Here is a 6,000-nt window from a genome sequence, read left to right as displayed (position 1 = left end):
AAATTGGGTGTTTGTGATCTTCACAATCCAATTTGAAGGGTAGTGTTGATATTGAATTTGAATTATTAGGGTTATCTTATTATTTACTTACTCCACAAGTAATTATCTTTCCCTAGTTAAGTTAGGCTAACTCATATATAATCCTTCATTGCAAGCCAAATATTTTCAATGCATGAAAAAAAAACTTTAACCCTAAAACTGACAATTACACCCATTTTATTTATTAAACTTCGTTTTATTACTTTATACTATGCTACAAACTTTCATAAAGGGAATGATTCGTATACAACAAAATTTCTCTATACACAACAATTTGTGTTTTAAAATGTTGTATTGTACAACTCTGTTAAACATGATTTTTTACGGATAAAAATTGTTGTGAACGAATTACTTCCTTTCATAAATGGAAGAATTTTTCACAACACTAAAAAATATTAAACTTTAGTGGCGTAAGTTAAAATTCTTTTAAGGTAGTAAACAAAACTGAAATTTGGTTATTATTGAAGAAAATGTTTTAAATATGTTGTCATGTTATTAGTCAAAAACATAAAAATGTTACGGTTTACTTTGTTTCAATTAAATATAACAAAAATGAAGCTTGAATGTAAAACCACTTCAAAAAAGTCTGAGCTGTGTAGGTTAAACAAATCTTAAATTTGCTCAAGTTATTATTTCATGTCATTATCGGTATAAGAAACTACTAAAATTAGCCACCAATTGCTATAATAGAAATTTTGTATTCAAGTAAACTGATATAACAAGAACCAAATAAAAATACTTTAAAGTTATAATATGTTGTTATAATAAACAGATATATAAAAAATCTTCATTTGACTTTTTTTCTTTTGACTTTATAAGTTGATTCTTCATCTACCTAAAACATAAAGTATATGATTATTTACACAGTTCTTCATCTCTCTAGAGTGTGCATTTCTTAATATTTTGATTGCTTCGTAGCATATAGTACTGGTCTATATAAAGAAGTATGCAGGAACTAAACCTTTTTCATGGCTCCATACATGAATCACTTCAACTTGTTGCTAACCAGCTCCCTTGTATACTTGTTGGTCACTATCACATGCATGACTCGTTCTTGGTCACTAAGCCATGAAGAGGAATGTTCAGCCTTGTTTCAGTTTAAGCAAAGCATAATTCATCAAGGTGATGTGGCGTGTGTTGCTAGTTGGTTTCAAACGTTTAACTCTTGGAAAACCACAAGCAATGCACCAGATGCTCGTTTTGATTGTTGTTTGTGGCATGGGGTGGAGTGCAGCAACAACCATGTTTATGGCCATGTAGTCAGCCTTGACTTGAGTGAAAGCTTTCTTTGTGGGCATATCAACTCTACCAACACCCTCTTCAGCCTAGTTCATCTTCAAAGCCTCAACCTTGCCATGAACTACTTTGATGAATCTCAAATCCCATATGAGATTGCTCGTCTAAAGCAGTTAAAAAGCCTCAATCTCTCTCATTCTGGGTTTAGTGGCCAAATCCTAAATGAGATGACACACTTGACACAATTGTCTTCTTTAGATCTATCGGGGAATCCACTAAAGCTTCACAATCCTAGCCTCAAGAACCTAATACAAAACTTAACAGAACTCGAAGAACTCCATCTCTCAGGGGTTGACATTAGTTCTTCTGTACCTCATTTCTTCTCCAACTTTTCTTCTTTGAGGTCAATAAGGTTATCCAATTGTTCGCTTTCGAATGAATTCCCTGCCACTATACTTCAACTACCAAAGTTGAAATTTTTTGATGTGGCATACAATACCAACCTCACTGGTTCCTTTCCTGAATTCCATAACAACAGTTTACTTGAATATATAAATCTAAGGGAAACAGGTTTCTTTGGGATTGTACCGGAATCCATAAGCAATCTACACCATTTAACCTACTTGCGCCTTACTAAATGCTCTTTCTCAGGGGGGATTCCAAGTTCACTATCTAACTTGACATAACTCACTCTCTTGGGTCTTGGTTACAATAAGTTCACAGGATTTATTCCTTCGTTGGTAAGTCTTTCCAAACTCAAGTCTTTGGAACTTACAGGTAGCAAATTCAAGAAGGGACATTTGCCCAATTGGCTTAACAAGATGACTAAACTTAGTAGTCTGTATGTATACAATACAGACCTAACCAGTGAAATCACACCCCATCTTGCAAACCTAACAAAACTTAGTGTTCTTGCAATGGGAAAAAATTCTCTTACTGGTCATATTCCATCCTGGCTTTTCAACCTCACCCAACTAACAACGTTAGACCTTCAACAAAATCAATTGCAAGGACCAATTTTAAGCTCGTTTTCCAACTTGAAAACTCTTCAATATCTTCATCTAGGTTCGAATAGTTTAAGTGGGAATGTAGACTTAGACATGTTCCTACGACTCAACAAACTCGAGACTCTCGGGCTAGGTTACAATAGGATATCATTAACGTCCACCAACAACTACACCAATACCACCTTACCAGAACTTAAACTTCTATCACTGTCGACATGTAACTTGAAGGAATTCCCTGCCTTTTTGCAACACCAAAATACGTTGGAAGTCTTATTTCTCGACAACAACAAAATTGATGGCATGGTACTCGTGTGGATCTGGAACAACAACAAAGAATCATTACAAGTGATTGACCTTTCCAAAAACTCCATCACTGGCTTTCATCAGCATCCTCAAATTCTCCCATGGAGACGTTTACAAGGATTTTCCATCAAGAATAATCAGATCCGAGGGCAGCTATCAATTCCACCACAAACCACAGTTGTTTATTCAGCCTCAAATAACAATATAACTGGAGAAATACCACCGTCGATATGTGAAGTGAAATCTCTCAAAGTCTTGGATTTGTCTTCTAATAACATGAGTGGCACTCTTCCTCCATGTTTTGGTGCCTTAAGCAATTCATTGTTGAGTTTAGATCTAAGGCAAAATAACTTTCGTGGAATGATGATGGATTTGTTTATGCATGGCAGCCAGCTAAAAAATATTGATTTGAGCGAAAATCGATTTATGGATCAGCTTCCAAGATCATTGACAAATTGTACTAATTTAGAAGTTCTCTCTCTTGGAGATAACACTTTTGATGATGTCTTTCCTTTTTGGCTGGGAACTCTTGCCAAGCTACAAGTTCTCATTTTACGATCCAACAAATTTTATGGTTCGATTCAAGGTCCAACGACTGTTTGCTCACAATTCCCTAAGTTGCGGATCATAGACCTCTCTCACAATGGTTTTCGTGGCCAATTGCGTGGAAATTACTTCCAAAATTGCAATGCCATGACATCGGTTTATGATGGTGAATCATCTGTTATGAAATCAGATATGTCCTTCAAATACTTCAATTCAAGTATGCCATACACGATGACAATGATACACAAAGGTGTCAAAACGGAATACAAAAAGATTTTAACCATATATACGGCTATTGATCTCTCTTGTAACCATTTTGAAGGAGAAATCCCGCTATCACTCAAAGATCTCATAGGGCGTGAAGCACTCAATCTTTCCAACAACCATTTTACGGGACGTGTCTTGGCATCCTTTGGTTACCTAAAGAATCTTGAATCTTTGGATCTCTCTAGAAATGAGCTATCTGGAGAAATTCCTCAACTGTTGGCGCAACTCAATTTCCTTTCTATTTTCAACGTGTCATTCAACCATCTTGATGGGCACATTCCTCAAGGGCAACAATTTGATACATTTGAGAACAACTCCTATGAGGGGAATCCTGGGTTATGTGGGAAACCTTTATTGAAGGAATGTCAGGGTTTAAAGTTGCCAAGACTTCCACCAACAAGCAATGCATCTGAGTCTCTCCTCCCGAGCGAAAGAATTGATTGGATCATTATTTTCTGTGGAATTGGAAGTGGGTTGGTTGTTGGGGTTGTTATTGGGAACTTTTTGTATACAAGGTATAGTGATTTGTTCACAAAGAGGAAGGACAAATGGGTAAGGCCACTTCGTAACACAAGGAGAAACCAAGGTACAATATCTCATCATATTACATTACAACTTTGTTGCAAACAATATTTTCTTGATGTCATTTTTTATAAAGTTACTTATATACTTTAAAGCAATCGTTACAAGATGTTTGTGAGATTTACTGTAATACTCTAATAGATATGTTTCTCAACTGTCTTTTTAACAAATATTTTAGTTTTTTTTTTATCATGTATATAAACATAACTAAATTGTATGTCAAGACAGATATGCATCTTAGAAAAGAGGGTAATATTTACATAATTTGTTTCAAATACAAAAAGAAAATCCTTTTTACTTTAACTTGGATACATATATGTTTTCAACATGTTATTTGTTTATGGTACATTTATATATGATGATCTTTATGAAAGGCATGTTTGTTTTGAATTAATGTGTTATGGTATAGTACATGTTTAAGTATTTTGTATGCAATCAGTATCAATGTGTCATTACCATGTTTTCTGAAAAACACAGTTTACGGCTCTGGGAAGTGTGATATTTTCTAAATTAAGATAGATAATCGTGAATTAAAGACATAAAGCTCACCTTAACATGTATCTCAGGAGTGCTATAGCTTCAAGTTTGGAGCACAAGGAGAAGGTAAGGGATTTTAGTATGTTTATAGTTCCTTTTTTAAGTATGTAGATTCATATGTGTTATAAATGTATATATTTGATTTAATCAAAATTTTGTTATTATAATGTGATAATTTTGCTGATGCTGAATCGCATTTCTTTAGTTATTTCAGGATTTTCATTACTAAATAAATAGTAGCTGTATTTGTCAAGTTTGGCTTATAAAGAGATAAGTAAAAAAAACTGGTCAAAATTATAAAACTGAAAATTGGTTGGAGCCCAGCAATGAAGGAAGGGACTCTCCAAAAATAGGCATATGCCACTGAGTATGGCAAGCACACGGTATTCTTTAGTAAAAGGCGAAAGAATAGTTCGCTTTGTGCTTACCACATGGCTGCGTGCCTTTCCTTCTCTCAGCTGCTTGCTTTAAGTAATGACTCTCATATCTTCTGTTTCATTCCAGCAGCCGATGTGGGATGACTCTTCCTCCCTTTCGAACCCCTCTTCCACTTTTATCTTCATTTCCCCTTCTCTTGCTTTGATCTACTTTTTGATCTGATTTCTAGGAATGTTCTTATATTGGTTTTAAAAAAATATATACTGTATATTGGATATAAAGTTATAATAAGATATTTGTGAACGATAGATTTGATTGACCAAAGAAAACTAAAAAAAATGACAGTTTTATGAAATTAGAGTACCTTTCATATTATATAAAAATGAAGGTGTAAACAAGTTTTTTTACTTTTACTTTTTTTACTTTTTAATAGAGGTATTGTAAGATTCTTTCATTAACCCAAAAAACAGAGTACAAGCTATATCATTATATATAGAGCAACTAGCTAACAACCTAACTCTAACAATCTTGCAACTAATAAATACAAAAGACAGATGTACCCTTAATACATAAATGACGAATATACCCCTTGAGGTTCAACATATTCTTTGTTCTTTAGTTGGCTATAGTGGTGAAAAGTGCAAACATAAAAAACATATATGTAAGGTTAACTTTGAAGAGTGTTAGCATCATATAACATAGCATCTTTGGAAACATCTCTTGAGGTTTCCATGAACTATATTGGTATGTGTGGCCTTAAGGAATAAGCAACATATTGAGGACTACTCCACAATATATATATATATATATATATATATATATATATATATATTAACTCGAATTCTTTTAGATTGTTTTTATTTAGAAGTCTATTTTCATTAATTTGTTGTTACCCTATATGGCTATAATGTTTAGCTTCAATTTAAGAGCCCCAGCTTCAAATCTTGGCAATAACTATTTAAAATTATTTTTTATGGGTCTTTATCCGTATAAGAGGTTATAATTGAAAAACCACACAAAATTACGTGTGTGTGTGTTTATGTATTTATATTCAAGATAACAACAGATTATACAAGATATACTCCTATAACAGAGGAGTTGATAA

The 6,000-nt window shown here is 33.6% G+C and overlaps 1 non-coding gene and 1 pseudogene across 1 annotated transcript; one reads left to right on the top strand and one right to left on the bottom strand.

The window, feature by feature from the left end:
• The first annotated feature begins 1,033 nt into the window (after positions 1-1,033).
• On the top strand, positions 1,034-5,339 carry LOC145067977 (receptor-like protein 6; annotated as a pseudogene).
• Positions 4,835-4,954, bottom strand: LOC145071834 (U5 spliceosomal RNA). Its single transcript, XR_013690799.1, has one exon. It is a non-coding gene; the product is annotated as a U5 spliceosomal RNA (small nuclear RNA).
• Positions 5,340-6,000: the final 661 nt, after the last annotated feature.

This window comes from Lactuca serriola, chromosome 8 (genome assembly GCF_051521515.1).
Source record: "Lactuca serriola cultivar US96UC23 chromosome 8, Lser_US96UC23_V15, whole genome shotgun sequence".
Taxonomy (NCBI): Eukaryota; Viridiplantae; Streptophyta; class Magnoliopsida; order Asterales; family Asteraceae; genus Lactuca; species Lactuca serriola.
The sequence above is the reverse complement of the archived record's forward strand: the minus strand, read 5'-3'. Positions and strand labels throughout refer to the sequence as shown.